Here is a 16,404-nt window from a genome sequence, read left to right as displayed (position 1 = left end):
TCTCTCTGTGATCAGCATGACCTATATGAATTGATAGAAGCAGTAATAAAAAAAGAATCACGGAGGGCACAGAGACATGCCCATGAAATTCTGAAATGTAAAAAAAAAATCCCTGTTTACACTTCATTTCTAAAAGTAGAATTGGATATCTTCGATCCATCAACCTCTGTGTTATGTGCCCAGCTCTTCTCTTCTGTTTGCACTTCATTGCTCAAAGCAAACTGGATAGCAGAGGATGGTTTCGATCCCTAAATCACTTGGTTAACTGCCCTGCACACTTCCACTTCATCCCTCCACTTTCAGGTACCCCAAAACAATACTTGAACTCACAATAAATGGATTAGGCGGTCAGTGTCTTAAGTCACTGTGGAAATGTTTGATCAGCATGAACTATATGAACTGATAGAAGCAGTTGTAAAAAAAAATGCATTTCGGGGGGCACAGAGACATGCCCATGAAATTCTCCTTTTTTATCCCAGTTAAATCTTCATTTCTAAAAAGTAAATCGGAAAGCTTCAATCCATCAAACTCTGTGTCACGTGCTGATTCCTCTTCCTCCGCATACACCCACCCCAGATGGGACTCGAACCCACAATCCCTGGCTTAGAAGGCCAGTGGCTTATCCATTAGGCCACTGGGGCACTTGCTGAAAATGAACTGGATAGCAGAGAGTGGTTTCTACCGAACGTACACGTGGTTAAAGTAGACATCACGCTTCCGCTTCGCTTCTGTAATCAGCATGACCTGTACAAACTGACAGAAGCAGTCAAAAAAAATTCACGGAGGGCACTGAGACATGCCCATGAAATTATGGTTTAATATTTCTGTTTCCACTTCATTGCTAAAGCAAACTGAATAGCAGAGGATGGTTTCGATCCATAAATCACTGGGTTAACTGCCAGGCACACTTCCACTTCATCACTCCACCCTTCAGGTACCCCAAAACAATACTTGAATTCACAATACATGGATTAGGAGATCAGTGTCTTAAGCCACTGTGTCTCTCTGTGATCAGCATGACCTATATGGATTGATAGAAGCAGTAATAAAAAAAGAATCACGGAGGGCACAGAGACATGCCCATGAAATTCTGAAATGTAAAAAAAAAATCCCTGTTTACACTTCATTTCTAAAAGTAGAATTGGATATCTTCGATCCATCAACCTCTGTGTTATGTGCCCAGCTCTTCTCTTCTGTTTGCACTTCATTGCTCAAAGCAAACTGGATAGCAGAGGATGGTTTCGATCCCTAAATCACTTGGTTAACTGCCCTGCACACTTCCACTTCATCCCTCCACTTTCAGGTACCCCAAAACAATACTTGAACTCACAATAAATGGATTAGGCGGTCAGTGTCTTAAGTCACTGTGGAAATGTGTGATCAGCATGACCTATGTGAACTGATAGAAGCAGTTGTAAAAAAAAATTGCATTTCGGAGGGCACAGAGACATGCCCATGAAATTCTCCTTTTTTATCCCAGTTAAATCTTCATTTCTAAAAAGTAAATCGGAAAGCTTCAATCCATCAAACTCTGTGTCACGTGCTGATCTCTCTTCCTCCGCATACACCCACCCCAGATGGGACTCGAACCCACAATCCCTGGCTTAGAAGGCCAGTGCCTTATCCATTAGGCCACTGGGACACTTGCTGAAAATGAGCTGGATAGCAGAGAGTGGTTTCTACCGAACGTACACGTGGTTAAAGTAGACATCACGCTTCCGCTTCGCTTCTGTAATCAGCATGACCTGTACAAACTGACAGAAGCAGTCAAAACATTTTCACTTCAGTTTCCACTTCATTGCTAAAGCAAACTGAATAGCAGAGGATGGTTTCGATCCATAAATCACTGGGTTAACTGCCAGGCACACTTCCACTTCATCACTCCACTTTCAGGTACCCCAAAACAATACTTGAATTCACAATACATGGATTAGGAGATCAGTGTCTTAAGCCACTGTGTCTCTCTGTGATCAGCATGACCTATATGAATTGATAGAAGCAGTAATAAAAAAAGAATCACGGAGGGCACAGAGACATGCCCATGAAATTCTGAAATGTAAAAAAAAAATCCCTGTTTACACTTCATTTCTAAAAGTAGAATTGGATATCTTCGATCCATCAACCTCTGTGTTATGTGCCCAGCTCTTCTCTTCTGTTTGCACTTCATTGCTCAAAGCAAACTGGATAGCAGAGGATGGTTTCGATCCCTAAATCACTTGGTTAACTGCCCTGCACACTTCCACTTCATCCCTCCACTTTCAGGTACCCCAAAACAATACTTGAACTCACAATAAATGGATTAGGCGGTCAGTGTCTTAAGTCACTGTGGAAATGTTTGATCAGCATGAACTATATGAACTGATAGAAGCAGTTGTAAAAAAAAATGCATTTCGGGGGGCACAGAGACATGCCCATGAAATTCTCCTTTTTTATCCCAGTTAAATCTTCATTTCTAAAAAGTAAATCGGAAAGCTTCAATCCATCAAACTCTGTGTCACGTGCTGATTTCTCTTCCTCCGCATACACCCACCCCAGATGGGACTCGAACCCACAATCCCTGGCTTAGAAGGCCAGTGGCTTATCCATTAGGCCACTGGGGCACTTGCTGAAAATGAACTGGATAGCAGAGAGTGGTTTCTACCGAACGTACACGTGGTTAAAGTAGACATCACGCTTCCGCTTCGCTTCTGTAATCAGCATGACCTGTACAAACTGACAGAAGCAGTCAAAAAAAATTCACGGAGGGCACTGAGACATGCCCATGAAATTATGGTTTAATATTTCTGTTTCCACTTCATTGCTAAAGCAAACTGAATAGCAGAGGATGGTTTCGATCCATAAATCACTGGGTTAACTGCCAGGCACACTTCCACTTCATCACTCCACCCTTCAGGTACCCCAAAACAATACTTGAATTCACAATACATGGATTAGGAGATCAGTGTCTTAAGCCACTGTGTCTCTCTGTGATCAGCATGACCTATATGGATTGATAGAAGCAGTAATAAAAAAAGAATCACGGAGGGCACAGAGACATGCCCATGAAATTCTCAAATGTAAAAAAAAAATCCCTGTTTACACTTCATTTCTAAAAGTAGAATTGGATATCTTCGATCCATCAACCTCTGTGTTATGTGCCCAGCTCTTCTCTTCTGTTTGCACTTCATTGCTCAAAGCAAACTGGATAGCAGAGGATGGTTTCGATCCCTAAATCACTTGGTTAACTGCCCTGCACACTTCCACTTCATCCCTCCACTTTCAGGTACCCCAAAACAATACTTGAACTCACAATAAATGGATTAGGCGGTCAGTGTCTTAAGTCACTGTGGAAATGTGTGATCAGCATGACCTATATGAACTGATAGAAGCAGTTGTAAAAAAAAATTGCATTTCGGAGGGCACAGAGACATGCCCATGAAATTCTCCTTTTTTATCCCAGTTAAATCTTCATTTCTAAAAAGTAAATCGGAAAGCTTCAATCCATCAAACTCTGTGTCACGTGCTGATTTCTCTTCCTCCGCATACACCCACCCCAGATGGGACTCAAACCCACAATACCTGGCTTAGAAGGCCAGTGCCTTATCCATTAGGCCACTGGGGCACTTGCTGATAATGAACTGGATATCAGAGAGTGGTTTCTACCGAACGTACACGTGGTTAAAGTAGACGTCACGCTTCCGCTTCGCTTCTGTAATCAGCATGACCTGTACAAACTGACAGAAGCAGTCAAAAAATTATCACGGAGGGCACTGAGACATGCCCATGAAATTATGGTTTAATATTTCTGTTTCCACTTCATTGCTAAAGCAAACTGAATAGCAGAGGATGGTTTTGATCCATAAATCACTGGGTTAACTGCCAGGCACACTTCCACTTCATCACTCCACTTTCAGGTACCCCAGAACAATACTTAAATTCACAATACATGGATTAGGAGATCAGTGTCTTAAGCCACTGTGTCTCTCTGTGATCAGCATGACCTATATGGATTGATAGAAGCAGTAATAAAAAAGAATCACGGAGGGCACAGAGACATGCCCATGAAATTTAAGTTAAATCTTCATTTCTAAAAATTGAATCGGAAAGCATCAATCCATCAAACTCTGTGTCACGTGCTGATCTCTCTTCCTCCGCATTCATCCACACCCCAGATGGGACTCGAACCCACAATCCCTGGCTTAGAAGGCCAGTGCCTTATCCATTAGGCCACTGGGGCACTTGCTGAAAATAACCTGGATAGCAGAGAGTGGTTTCAACCGAACGTACACATGGTTAAAGTAGACGTCACGCTTCCGCTTCGCTTCTGTAATCAGCATGACCTGTACAAACTGACAGAAGCAGTCAAAAAATAATCACGGAGGGCACTGAGACATGCCCATGAAATTATGGTTTAATATTTCTGTTTCCACTTCATTGCTAAAGCAAACTGAATAGCAGAGGATGGTTTCGATCCATAAATCACTGGGTTAACTGCCAGGCACACTTCCACTTCATCACTCCACTTTCAGGTACCCCAAAACAATACTTGAATTCACAATACATGGATTAGGAGATCAGTGTCTTAAGCCACTGTGTCTCTCTGTGATCAGCATGACCTATATGGATTGATAGAAGCAGTAATAAAAAAAGAATCACGGAGGGCACAGAGACATGCCCATGAAATTCTCCAATGTAAAAAAAAAATCCCTGTTTACACTTCATTTTTAAAAGTAGAATTGGATAGCTTCGATCCATCAACCTCTGTGTTATGTGCCCAGCTCTTCTCTTCTGTTTGCACTTCATTGCTCAAAGCAAACTGAATAGCAGAGGATGGTTTCGATCCATAAATCACTGGGTTAACTGCCAGGCACACTTCCACTTCATCCCTCCACTTTCAGGTACCCCAAAACAATACTTGAGCTCACAATAAATGGATTAGGCGGTCAGTGTCTTAAGTCACTGTGGAAATGTGTGATCAGCATGACCTATATGAACTGATAGAAGCAGTTGTAAAAAAAAATGCATTTCGGAGGGCACAGAGACATGCCCATGAAATTCTCCTTTTTTATCCCAGTTAAATCTTCATTTCTAAAAATTGAATCGGAAAGCTTCAATCCATCAAACTCTATGTCACGTGCTGATCTCTCTTCCTCCGCATTCCTCCGCACCCCAGATGGGACTCAAACCCACAATCCCTGGCTTAGAAGGCCAGTGCCTTATCCATTAGGCCACTGGGGCACTTGCTGATAATGAACTGGATATCAGAGAGTGGTTTCTACCGAACGTACACGTGGTTAAAGTAGACATCACGCTTCCGCTTCGCTTCTGTAATCAGCATGACCTGTACAAACTGACAGAAGCAGTCAAAAAATTATCACGGAGGGCACTGAGACATGCCCATGAAATTATGGTTTAATATTTCTGTTTCCACTTCATTGCTAAAGCAAACTGAATAGCAGAGGATGGTTTTGATCCATAAATCACTGGGTTAACTGCCAGGCACACTTCCACTTCATCACTCCACTTTCAGGTACCCCAGAACAATACTTAAATTCACAATACATGGATTAGGAGATCAGTGTCTTAAGCCACTGTGTCTCTCTGTGATCAGCATGACCTATATGGATTGATAGAAGCAGTAATAAAAAAGAATCACGGAGGGCACAGAGACATGCCCATGAAATTTAAGTTAAATCTTCATTTCTAAAAATTGAATCGGAAAGAATCAATCCATCAAACTCTGTGTCACGTGCTGATCTCTCTTCCTCCGCATTCCTCCACACCCCAGATGGGACTCGAACCCACAATCCCTGGCTTAGAAGGCCAGTGCCTTATCCATTAGGCCACTGGGGCACTTGCTGAAAATAACCTGGATAGCAGAGAGTGGTTTCAACCGAACGTACACATGGTTAAAGTAGACGTCACGCTTCCGCTTCGCTTCTGTAATCAGCATGACCTGTACAAACTGACAGAAGCAGTCAAAAAATAATCACGGAGGGCACTGAGACATGCCCATGAAATTATGGTTTAATATTTCTGTTTCCACTTCATTGCTAAAGCAAACTGAATAGCAGAGGATGGTTTCGATCCATAAATCACTGGGTTAACTGCCAGGCACACTTCCACTTCATCACTCCACTTTCAGGTACCCCAAAACAATACTTGAATTCACAATACATGGATTAGGAGATCAGTGTCTTAAGCCACTGTGTCTCTCTGTGATCAGCATGACCTATATGGATTGATAGAAGCAGTAATAAAAAAAGAATCACGGAGGGCACAGAGACATGCCCATGAAATTCTCCAATGTAAAAAAAAAATCCCTGTTTACACTTCATTTTTAAAAGTAGAATTGGATAGCTTCGATCCATCAACCTCTGTGTTATGTGCCCAGCTCTTCTCTTCTGTTTGCACTTCATTGCTCAAAGCAAACTGAATAGCAGAGGAAGGTTTCGATCCATAAATCACTGGGTTAACTGCCAGGCACACTTCCACTTCATCCCTCCACTTTCAGGTACCCCAAAACAATACTTGAGCTCACAATAAATGGATTAGGCGGTCAGTGTCTTAAGTCACTGTGGAAATGTGTGATCAGCATGACCTATATGAACTGATAGAAGCAGTTGTAAAAAAAAATGCATTTCGGAGGGCACAGAGACATGCCCATGAAATTCTCCTTTTTTATCCCAGTTAAATCTTCATTTCTAAAAATTGAATCGGAAAGCTTCAATCCATCAAACTCTATGTCACGTGCTGATCTCTCTTCCTCCGCATTCCTCCGCACCCCAGATGGGACTCAAACCCACAATCCCTGGCTTAGAAGGCCAGTGCCTTATCCATTAGGCCACTGGGGCACTTGCTGATAATGAACTGGATATCAGAGAGTGGTTTCTACCGAACGTACACGTGGTTAAAGTAGACATCACGCTTCCGCTTCGCTTCTGTAATCAGCATGACCTGTACAAACTGACAGAAGCAGTCAAAAAATTATCACGGAGGGCACTGAGACATGCCCATGAAATTATGGTTTAATATTTCTGTTTCCACTTCATTGCTAAAGCAAACTGAATAGCAGAGGATGGTTTTGATCCATAAATCACTGGGTTAACTGCCAGGCACACTTCCACTTCATCACTCCACTTTCAGGTACCCCAGAACAATACTTAAATTCACAATACATGGATTAGGAGATCAGTGTCTTAAGCCACTGTGTCTCTCTGTGATCAGCATGACCTATATGGATTGATAGAAGCAGTAATAAAAAAAGAATCACGGAGGGCACAGAGACATGCCCATGAAATTCTCCAATGTAAAAAAAAAATCCCTGTTTACACTTCATTTTTAAAAGTAGAATTGGATAGCTTCGATCCATCAACCTCTGTGTTATGTGCCCAGCTCTTCTCTTCTGTTTGCACTTCATTGCTCAAAGCAAACTGAATAGCAGAGGATGGTTTCGATCCATAAATCACTGGGTTAACTGCCAGGCACACTTCCACTTCATCCCTCCACTTTCAGGTACCCCAAAACAATACTTGAGCTCACAATAAATGGATTAGGCGGTCAGTGTCTTAAGTCACTGTGGAAATGTGTGATCAGCATGACCTATATGAACTGATAGAAGCAGTTGTAAAAAAAAATGCATTTCGGAGGGCACAGAGACATGCCCATGAAATTCTCCTTTTTTATCCCAGTTAAATCTTCATTTCTAAAAATTGAATCGGAAAGCTTCAATCCATCAAACTCTATGTCACGTGCTGATCTCTCTTCCTCCGCATTCCTCCGCACCCCAGATGGGACTCAAACCCACAATCCCTGGCTTAGAAGGCCAGTGCCTTATCCATTAGGCCACTGGGGCACTTGCTGATAATGAACTGGATATCAGAGAGTGGTTTCTACCGAACGTACACGTGGTTAAAGTAGACATCACGCTTCCGCTTCGCTTCTGTAATCAGCATGACCTGTACAAACTGACAGAAGCAGTCAAAAAATTATCACGGAGGGCACTGAGACATGCCCATGAAATTATGGTTTAATATTTCTGTTTCCACTTCATTGCTAAAGCAAACTGAATAGCAGAGGATGGTTTTGATCCATAAATCACTGGGTTAACTGCCAGGCACACTTCCACTTCATCACTCCACTTTCAGGTACCCCAGAACAATACTTAAATTCACAATACATGGATTAGGAGATCAGTGTCTTAAGCCACTGTGTCTCTCTGTGATCAGCATGACCTATATGGATTGATAGAAGCAGTAATAAAAAAGAATCACGGAGGGCACAGAGACATGCCCATGAAATTTAAGTTAAATGTTCATTTCTAAAAATTGAATCGGAAAGCATCAATCCATCAAACTCTGTGTCACGTGCTGATCTCTCTTCCTCCGCATTCCTCCACACCCCAGATGGGACTCGAACCCACAATCCCTGGCTTAGAAGGCCAGTGCCTTATCCATTAGGCCACTGGGGCACTTGCTGAAAATAACCTGGATAGCAGAGAGTGGTTTCAACCGAACGTACACATGGTTAAAGTAGACGTCACGCTTCCGCTTCGCTTCTGTAATCAGCATGACCTGTACAAACTGACAGAAGCAGTCAAAAAATAATCACGGAGGGCACTGAGACATGCCCATGAAATTATGGTTTAATATTTCTGTTTCCACTTCATTGCTAAAGCAAACTGAATAGCAGAGGATGGTTTCGATCCATAAATCACTGGGTTAACTGCCAGGCACACTTCCACTTCATCACTCCACTTTCAGGTACCCCAAAACAATACTTGAATTCACAATACATGGATTAGGAGATCAGTGTCTTAAGCCACTGTGTCTCTCTGTGATCAGCATGACCTATATGGATTGATAGAAGCAGTAATAAAAAAAGAATCACGGAGGGCACAGAGACATGCCCATGAAATTCTCCAATGTAAAAAAAAAATCCCTGTTTACACTTCATTTTTAAAAGTAGAATTGGATAGCTTCGATCCATCAACCTCTGTGTTATGTGCCCAGCTCTTCTCTTCTGTTTGCACTTCATTGCTCAAAGCAAACTGAATAGCAGAGGATGGTTTCGATCCATAAATCACTGGGTTAACTGCCAGGCACACTTCCACTTCATCCCTCCACTTTCAGGTACCCCAAAACAATACTTGAGCTCACAATAAATGGATTAGGCGGTCAGTGTCTTAAGTCACTGTGGAAATGTGTGATCAGCATGACCTATATGAACTGATAGAAGCAGTTGTAAAAAAAAATGCATTTCGGAGGGCACAGAGACATGCCCATGAAATTCTCCTTTTTTATCCCAGTTAAATCTTCATTTCTAAAAATTGAATCGGAAAGCTTCAATCCATCAAACTCTATGTCACGTGCTGATCTCTCTTCCTCCGCATTCCTCCGCACCCCAGATGGGACTCAAACCCACAATCCCTGGCTTAGAAGGCCAGTGCCTTATCCATTAGGCCACTGGGGCACTTGCTGATAATGAACTGGATATCAGAGAGTGGTTTCTACCGAACGTACACGTGGTTAAAGTAGACATCACGCTTCCGCTTCGCTTCTGTAATCAGCATGACCTGTACAAACTGACAGAAGCAGTCAAAAAATTATCACGGAGGGCACTGAGACATGCCCATGAAATTATGGTTTAATATTTCTGTTTCCACTTCATTGCTAAAGCAAACTGAATAGCAGAGGATGGTTTTGATCCATAAATCACTGGGTTAACTGCCAGGCACACTTCCACTTCATCACTCCACTTTCAGGTACCCCAGAACAATACTTAAATTCACAATACATGGATTAGGAGATCAGTGTCTTAAGCCACTGTGTCTCTCTGTGATCAGCATGACCTATATGGATTGATAGAAGCAGTAATAAAAAAAGAATCACGGAGGGCACAGAGACATGCCCATGAAATTCTCCAATGTAAAAAAAAAATCCCTGTTTACACTTCATTTTTAAAAGTAGAATTGGATAGCTTCGATCCATCAACCTCTGTGTTATGTGCCCAGCTCTTCTCTTCTGTTTGCACTTCATTGCTCAAAGCAAACTGAATAGCAGAGGATGGTTTCGATCCATAAATCACTGGGTTAACTGCCAGCACACTTCCACTTCATCCCTCCACTTTCAGGTACCCCAAAACAATACTTGAGCTCACAATAAATGGATTAGGCGGTCAGTGTCTTAAGTCACTGTGGAAATGTGTGATCAGCATGACCTATATGAACTGATAGAAGCAGTTGTAAAAAAAAATGCATTTCGGAGGGCACAGAGACATGCCCATGAAATTCTCCTTTTTTATCCCAGTTAAATCTTCATTTCTAAAAATTGAATCGGAAAGCTTCAATCCATCAAACTCTATGTCACGTGCTGATCTCTCTTCCTCCGCATTCCTCCGCACCCCAGATGGGACTCAAACCCACAATCCCTGGCTTAGAAGGCCAGTGCCTTATCCATTAGGCCACTGGGGCACTTGCTGATAATGAACTGGATATCAGAGAGTGGTTTCTACCGAACGTACACGTGGTTAAAGTAGACATCACGCTTCCGCTTCGCTTCTGTAATCAGCATGACCTGTACAAACTGACAGAAGCAGTCAAAAAATTATCACGGAGGGCACTGAGACATGCCCATGAAATTATGGTTTAATATTTCTGTTTCCACTTCATTGCTAAAGCAAACTGAATAGCAGAGGATGGTTTTGATCCATAAATCACTGGGTTAACTGCCAGGCACACTTCCACTTCATCACTCCACTTTCAGGTACCCCAGAACAATACTTAAATTCACAATACATGGATTAGGAGATCAGTGTCTTAAGCCACTGTGTCTCTCTGTGATCAGCATGACCTATATGGATTGATAGAAGCAGTAATAAAAAAGAATCACGGAGGGCACAGAGACATGCCCATGAAATTTAAGTTAAATCTTCATTTCTAAAAATTGAATCGGAAAGCTTCAATCCATCAAACTCTGTGTCACGTGCTGATCTCTCTTCCTCCTCATTCCTCCACACCCCAAATGGGACTCGAACCCACAATCCCTGGCTTAGAAGGCCAGTGCCTTATCCATTAGGCCACTGGGGCACTTGCTGAAAATGAACTGGATAGCAGAGAGTGGTTTCTACCGAACGTACACATGGTTAAAGTAGACGTCACGCTTCCGCTTCGCTTCTGTAATCAGCATGACCTGTACAAACTGACAGAAGCAGTCAAAAAATAATCACGGAGGGCACTGAGACATGCCCATGAAATTATGGTTTAATATTTCTGTTTCCACTTCATTGCTAAAGAAAACTGAATAGCAGAGGATGGTTTCGATCCATAAATCACTGGGTTAACTGCCAGGCACACTTCCACTTCATCACTCCACTTTCAGGTACCCCAAAACAATACTTGAATTCACAATACATGGATTAGGAGATCAGTGTCTTAAGCCACTGTGTCTCTCTGTGATCAGCATGACCTATATGAATTGATAGAAGCAGTAATAAAAAAAGAATCACGGAGGGCACAGAGACATGCCCATGAAATTCTGAAATGTAAAAAAAAAATCCCTGTTTACACTTCATTTCTAAAAGTAGAATTGGATATCTTCGATCCATCAACCTCTGTGTTATGTGCCCAGCTCTTCTCTTCTGTTTGCACTTCATTGCTCAAAGCAAACTGGATAGCAGAGGATGGTTTCAATCCCTAAATCACTTGGTTAACTGCCCTGCACACTTCCACTTCATCCCTCCACTTTCAGGTACCCCAAAACAATACTTGAACTCACAATAAATGGATTAGGCGGTCAGTGTCTTAAGTCACTGTGGAAATGTTTGATCAGCATGAACTATATGAACTGATAGAAGCAGTTGTAAAAAAAAATGCATTTCGGGGGGCACAGAGACATGCCCATGAAATTCTCCTTTTTTATCCCAGTTAAATCTTCATTTCTAAAAAGTAAATCGGAAAGCTTCAATCCATCAAACTCTGTGTCACGTGCTGATTTCTCTTCCTCCGCATACACCCACCCCAGATGGGACTCGAACCCACAATCCCTGGCTTAGAAGGCCAGTGGCTTATCCATTAGGCCACTGGGGCACTTGCTGAAAATGAACTGGATAGCAGAGAGTGGTTTCTACCGAACGTACACGTGGTTAAAGTAGACATCACGCTTCCGCTTCGCTTCTGTAATCAGCATGACCTGTACAAACTGACAGAAGCAGTCAAAAAAAATTCACGGAGGGCACTGAGACATGCCCATGAAATTATGGTTTAATATTTCTGTTTCCACTTCATTGCTAAAGCAAACTGAATAGCAGAGGATGGTTTCGATCCATAAATCACTGGGTTAACTGCCAGGCACACTTCCACTTCATCACTCCACCCTTCAGGTACCCCAAAACAATACTTGAATTCACAATACATGGATTAGGAGATCAGTGTCTTAAGCCACTGTGTCTCTCTGTGATCAGCATGACCTATATGGATTGATAGAAGCAGTAATAAAAAAAGAATCACGGAGGGCACAGAGACATGCCCATGAAATTCTCAAATGTAAAAAAAAAATCCCTGTTTACACTTCATTTCTAAAAGTAGAATTGGATATCTTCGATCCATCAACCTCTGTGTTATGTGCCCAGCTCTTCTCTTCTGTTTGCACTTCATTGCTCAAAGCAAACTGGATAGCAGAGGATGGTTTCGATCCCTAAATCACTTGGTTAACTGCCCTGCACACTTCCACTTCATCCCTCCACTTTCAGGTACCCCAAAACAATACTTGAACTCACAATAAATGGATTAGGCGGTCAGTGTCTTAAGTCACTGTGGAAATGTGTGATCAGCATGACCTATATGAACTGATAGAAGCAGTTGTAAAAAAAAATTGCATTTCGGAGGGCACAGAGACATGCCCATGAAATTCTCCTTTTTTATCCCAGTTAAATCTTCATTTCTAAAAAGTAAATCGGAAAGCTTCAATCCATCAAACTCTGTGTCACGTGCTGATTTCTCTTCCTCCGCATACACCCACCCCAGATGGGACTCAAACCCACAATACCTGGCTTAGAAGGCCAGTGCCTTATCCATTAGGCCACTGGGGCACTTGCTGATAATGAACTGGATATCAGAGAGTGGTTTCTACCGAACGTACACGTGGTTAAAGTAGACGTCACGCTTCCGCTTCGCTTCTGTAATCAGCATGACCTGTACAAACTGACAGAAGCAGTCAAAAAATTATCACGGAGGGCACTGAGACATGCCCATGAAATTATGGTTTAATATTTCTGTTTCCACTTCATTGCTAAAGCAAACTGAATAGCAGAGGATGGTTTTGATCCATAAATCACTGGGTTAACTGCCAGGCACACTTCCACTTCATCACTCCACTTTCAGGTACCCCAGAACAATACTTAAATTCACAATACATGGATTAGGAGATCAGTGTCTTAAGCCACTGTGTCTCTCTGTGATCAGCATGACCTATATGGATTGATAGAAGCAGTAATAAAAAAGAATCACGGAGGGCACAGAGACATGCCCATGAAATTTAAGTTAAATCTTCATTTCTAAAAATTGAATCGGAAAGCATCAATCCATCAAACTCTGTGTCACGTGCTGATCTCTCTTCCTCCGCATTCATCCACACCCCAGATGGGACTCGAACCCACAATCCCTGGCTTAGAAGGCCAGTGCCTTATCCATTAGGCCACTGGGGCACTTGCTGAAAATAACCTGGATAGCAGAGAGTGGTTTCAACCGAACGTACACATGGTTAAAGTAGACGTCACGCTTCCGCTTCGCTTCTGTAATCAGCATGACCTGTACAAACTGACAGAAGCAGTCAAAAAATAATCACGGAGGGCACTGAGACATGCCCATGAAATTATGGTTTAATATTTCTGTTTCCACTTCATTGCTAAAGCAAACTGAATAGCAGAGGATGGTTTCGATCCATAAATCACTGGGTTAACTGCCAGGCACACTTCCACTTCATCACTCCACTTTCAGGTACCCCAAAACAATACTTGAATTCACAATACATGGATTAGGAGATCAGTGTCTTAAGCCACTGTGTCTCTCTGTGATCAGCATGACCTATATGGATTGATAGAAGCAGTAATAAAAAAAGAATCACGGAGGGCACAGAGACATGCCCATGAAATTCTCCAATGTAAAAAAAAAATCCCTGTTTACACTTCATTTTTAAAAGTAGAATTGGATAGCTTCGATCCATCAACCTCTGTGTTATGTGCCCAGCTCTTCTCTTCTGTTTGCACTTCATTGCTCAAAGCAAACTGAATAGCAGAGGATGGTTTCGATCCATAAATCACTGGGTTAACTGCCAGGCACACTTCCACTTCATCCCTCCACTTTCAGGTACCCCAAAACAATACTTGAGCTCACAATAAATGGATTAGGCGGTCAGTGTCTTAAGTCACTGTGGAAATGTGTGATCAGCATGACCTATATGAACTGATAGAAGCAGTTGTAAAAAAAAATGCATTTCGGAGGGCACAGAGACATGCCCATGAAATTCTCCTTTTTTATCCCAGTTAAATCTTCATTTCTAAAAATTGAATCGGAAAGCTTCAATCCATCAAACTCTATGTCACGTGCTGATCTCTCTTCCTCCGCATTCCTCCGCACCCCAGATGGGACTCAAACCCACAATCCCTGGCTTAGAAGGCCAGTGCCTTATCCATTAGGCCACTGGGGCACTTGCTGATAATGAACTGGATATCAGAGAGTGGTTTCTACCGAACGTACACGTGGTTAAAGTAGACATCACGCTTCCGCTTCGCTTCTGTAATCAGCATGACCTGTACAAACTGACAGAAGCAGTCAAAAAATTATCACGGAGGGCACTGAGACATGCCCATGAAATTATGGTTTAATATTTCTGTTTCCACTTCATTGCTAAAGCAAACTGAATAGCAGAGGATGGTTTTGATCCATAAATCACTGGGTTAACTGCCAGGCACACTTCCACTTCATCACTCCACTTTCAGGTACCCCAGAACAATACTTAAATTCACAATACATGGATTAGGAGATCAGTGTCTTAAGCCACTGTGTCTCTCTGTGATCAGCATGACCTATATGGATTGATAGAAGCAGTAATAAAAAAGAATCACGGAGGGCACAGAGACATGCCCATGAAATTTAAGTTAAATCTTCATTTCTAAAAATTGAATCGGAAAGAATCAATCCATCAAACTCTGTGTCACGTGCTGATCTCTCTTCCTCCGCATTCCTCCACACCCCAGATGGGACTCGAACCCACAATCCCTGGCTTAGAAGGCCAGTGCCTTATCCATTAGGCCACTGGGGCACTTGCTGAAAATAACCTGGATAGCAGAGAGTGGTTTCAACCGAACGTACACATGGTTAAAGTAGACGTCACGCTTCCGCTTCGCTTCTGTAATCAGCATGACCTGTACAAACTGACAGAAGCAGTCAAAAAATAATCACGGAGGGCACTGAGACATGCCCATGAAATTATGGTTTAATATTTCTGTTTCCACTTCATTGCTAAAGCAAACTGAATAGCAGAGGATGGTTTCGATCCATAAATCACTGGGTTAACTGCCAGGCACACTTCCACTTCATCACTCCACTTTCAGGTACCCCAAAACAATACTTGAATTCACAATACATGGATTAGGAGATCAGTGTCTTAAGCCACTGTGTCTCTCTGTGATCAGCATGACCTATATGGATTGATAGAAGCAGTAATAAAAAAAGAATCACGGAGGGCACAGAGACATGCCCATGAAATTCTCCAATGTAAAAAAAAAATCCCTGTTTACACTTCATTTTTAAAAGTAGAATTGGATAGCTTCGATCCATCAACCTCTGTGTTATGTGCCCAGCTCTTCTCTTCTGTTTGCACTTCATTGCTCAAAGCAAACTGAATAACAGAGGAAGGTTTCGATCCATAAATCACTGGGTTAACTGCCAGGCACACTTCCACTTCATCCCTCCACTTTCAGGTACCCCAAAACAATACTTGAGCTCACAATAAATGGATTAGGCGGTCAGTGTCTTAAGTCACTGTGGAAATGTGTGATCAGCATGACCTATATGAACTGATAGAAGCAGTTGTAAAAAAAAATGCATTTCGGAGGGCACAGAGACATGCCCATGAAATTCTCCTTTTTTATCCCAGTTAAATCTTCATTTCTAAAAATTGAATCGGAAAGCTTCAATCCATCAAACTCTATGTCACGTGCTGATCTCTCTTCCTCCGCATTCCTCCGCACCCCAGATGGGACTCAAACCCACAATCCCTGGCTTAGAAGGCCAGTGCCTTATCCATTAGGCCACTGGGGCACTTGCTGATAATGAACTGGATATCAGAGAGTGGTTTCTACCGAACGTACACGTGGTTAAAGTAGACATCACGCTTCCGCTTCGCTTCTGTAATCAGCATGACCTGT

The 16,404-nt window shown here is 42.3% G+C and overlaps 19 non-coding genes across 19 annotated transcripts; all 19 read right to left on the bottom strand.

Moving 5' to 3' along the window:
* Positions 1-568: 568 nt before the first annotated feature.
* On the bottom strand, positions 569-641 carry trnar-ucu (transfer RNA arginine (anticodon UCU)). Its single transcript has one exon. It is a non-coding gene; the product is annotated as a tRNA-Arg (tRNA).
* A 928-nt stretch (positions 642-1,569) lies between these two features.
* Positions 1,570-1,642, bottom strand: trnar-ucu (transfer RNA arginine (anticodon UCU)). The gene has a single exon. It is a non-coding gene; the product is annotated as a tRNA-Arg (tRNA).
* Positions 1,643-2,527: 885 nt separating this feature from the next.
* On the bottom strand, positions 2,528-2,600 carry trnar-ucu (transfer RNA arginine (anticodon UCU)). The gene has a single exon. It is a non-coding gene; the product is annotated as a tRNA-Arg (tRNA).
* A 928-nt stretch (positions 2,601-3,528) lies between these two features.
* On the bottom strand, positions 3,529-3,601 carry trnar-ucu (transfer RNA arginine (anticodon UCU)). The gene has a single exon. It is a non-coding gene; the product is annotated as a tRNA-Arg (tRNA).
* A 542-nt stretch (positions 3,602-4,143) lies between these two features.
* Positions 4,144-4,216, bottom strand: trnar-ucu (transfer RNA arginine (anticodon UCU)). The gene has a single exon. It is a non-coding gene; the product is annotated as a tRNA-Arg (tRNA).
* A 928-nt stretch (positions 4,217-5,144) lies between these two features.
* Positions 5,145-5,217, bottom strand: trnar-ucu (transfer RNA arginine (anticodon UCU)). Its single transcript has one exon. It is a non-coding gene; the product is annotated as a tRNA-Arg (tRNA).
* Positions 5,218-5,759: 542 nt separating this feature from the next.
* trnar-ucu (transfer RNA arginine (anticodon UCU)) lies at positions 5,760-5,832 on the bottom strand. The gene has a single exon. It is a non-coding gene; the product is annotated as a tRNA-Arg (tRNA).
* Positions 5,833-6,760: 928 nt separating this feature from the next.
* Positions 6,761-6,833, bottom strand: trnar-ucu (transfer RNA arginine (anticodon UCU)). Its single transcript has one exon. It is a non-coding gene; the product is annotated as a tRNA-Arg (tRNA).
* Positions 6,834-7,761: 928 nt separating this feature from the next.
* trnar-ucu (transfer RNA arginine (anticodon UCU)) lies at positions 7,762-7,834 on the bottom strand. Its single transcript has one exon. It is a non-coding gene; the product is annotated as a tRNA-Arg (tRNA).
* A 542-nt stretch (positions 7,835-8,376) lies between these two features.
* trnar-ucu (transfer RNA arginine (anticodon UCU)) lies at positions 8,377-8,449 on the bottom strand. The gene has a single exon. It is a non-coding gene; the product is annotated as a tRNA-Arg (tRNA).
* A 928-nt stretch (positions 8,450-9,377) lies between these two features.
* On the bottom strand, positions 9,378-9,450 carry trnar-ucu (transfer RNA arginine (anticodon UCU)). Its single transcript has one exon. It is a non-coding gene; the product is annotated as a tRNA-Arg (tRNA).
* A 927-nt stretch (positions 9,451-10,377) lies between these two features.
* trnar-ucu (transfer RNA arginine (anticodon UCU)) lies at positions 10,378-10,450 on the bottom strand. The gene has a single exon. It is a non-coding gene; the product is annotated as a tRNA-Arg (tRNA).
* A 542-nt stretch (positions 10,451-10,992) lies between these two features.
* Positions 10,993-11,065, bottom strand: trnar-ucu (transfer RNA arginine (anticodon UCU)). The gene has a single exon. It is a non-coding gene; the product is annotated as a tRNA-Arg (tRNA).
* A 926-nt stretch (positions 11,066-11,991) lies between these two features.
* trnar-ucu (transfer RNA arginine (anticodon UCU)) lies at positions 11,992-12,064 on the bottom strand. The gene has a single exon. It is a non-coding gene; the product is annotated as a tRNA-Arg (tRNA).
* A 928-nt stretch (positions 12,065-12,992) lies between these two features.
* On the bottom strand, positions 12,993-13,065 carry trnar-ucu (transfer RNA arginine (anticodon UCU)). Its single transcript has one exon. It is a non-coding gene; the product is annotated as a tRNA-Arg (tRNA).
* Positions 13,066-13,607: 542 nt separating this feature from the next.
* trnar-ucu (transfer RNA arginine (anticodon UCU)) lies at positions 13,608-13,680 on the bottom strand. Its single transcript has one exon. It is a non-coding gene; the product is annotated as a tRNA-Arg (tRNA).
* Positions 13,681-14,608: 928 nt separating this feature from the next.
* Positions 14,609-14,681, bottom strand: trnar-ucu (transfer RNA arginine (anticodon UCU)). Its single transcript has one exon. It is a non-coding gene; the product is annotated as a tRNA-Arg (tRNA).
* Positions 14,682-15,223: 542 nt separating this feature from the next.
* Positions 15,224-15,296, bottom strand: trnar-ucu (transfer RNA arginine (anticodon UCU)). The gene has a single exon. It is a non-coding gene; the product is annotated as a tRNA-Arg (tRNA).
* A 928-nt stretch (positions 15,297-16,224) lies between these two features.
* Positions 16,225-16,297, bottom strand: trnar-ucu (transfer RNA arginine (anticodon UCU)). The gene has a single exon. It is a non-coding gene; the product is annotated as a tRNA-Arg (tRNA).
* Between the last annotated feature and the right edge of the window lie 107 nt (positions 16,298-16,404).

This window comes from Oncorhynchus clarkii, chromosome 21 (assembly GCF_045791955.1).
Source record: "Oncorhynchus clarkii lewisi isolate Uvic-CL-2024 chromosome 21, UVic_Ocla_1.0, whole genome shotgun sequence".
In the NCBI taxonomy this organism is placed as follows: Eukaryota; Metazoa; Chordata; class Actinopteri; order Salmoniformes; family Salmonidae; genus Oncorhynchus; species Oncorhynchus clarkii.
This window is presented reverse-complemented; position numbering and strand designations above follow the sequence as displayed.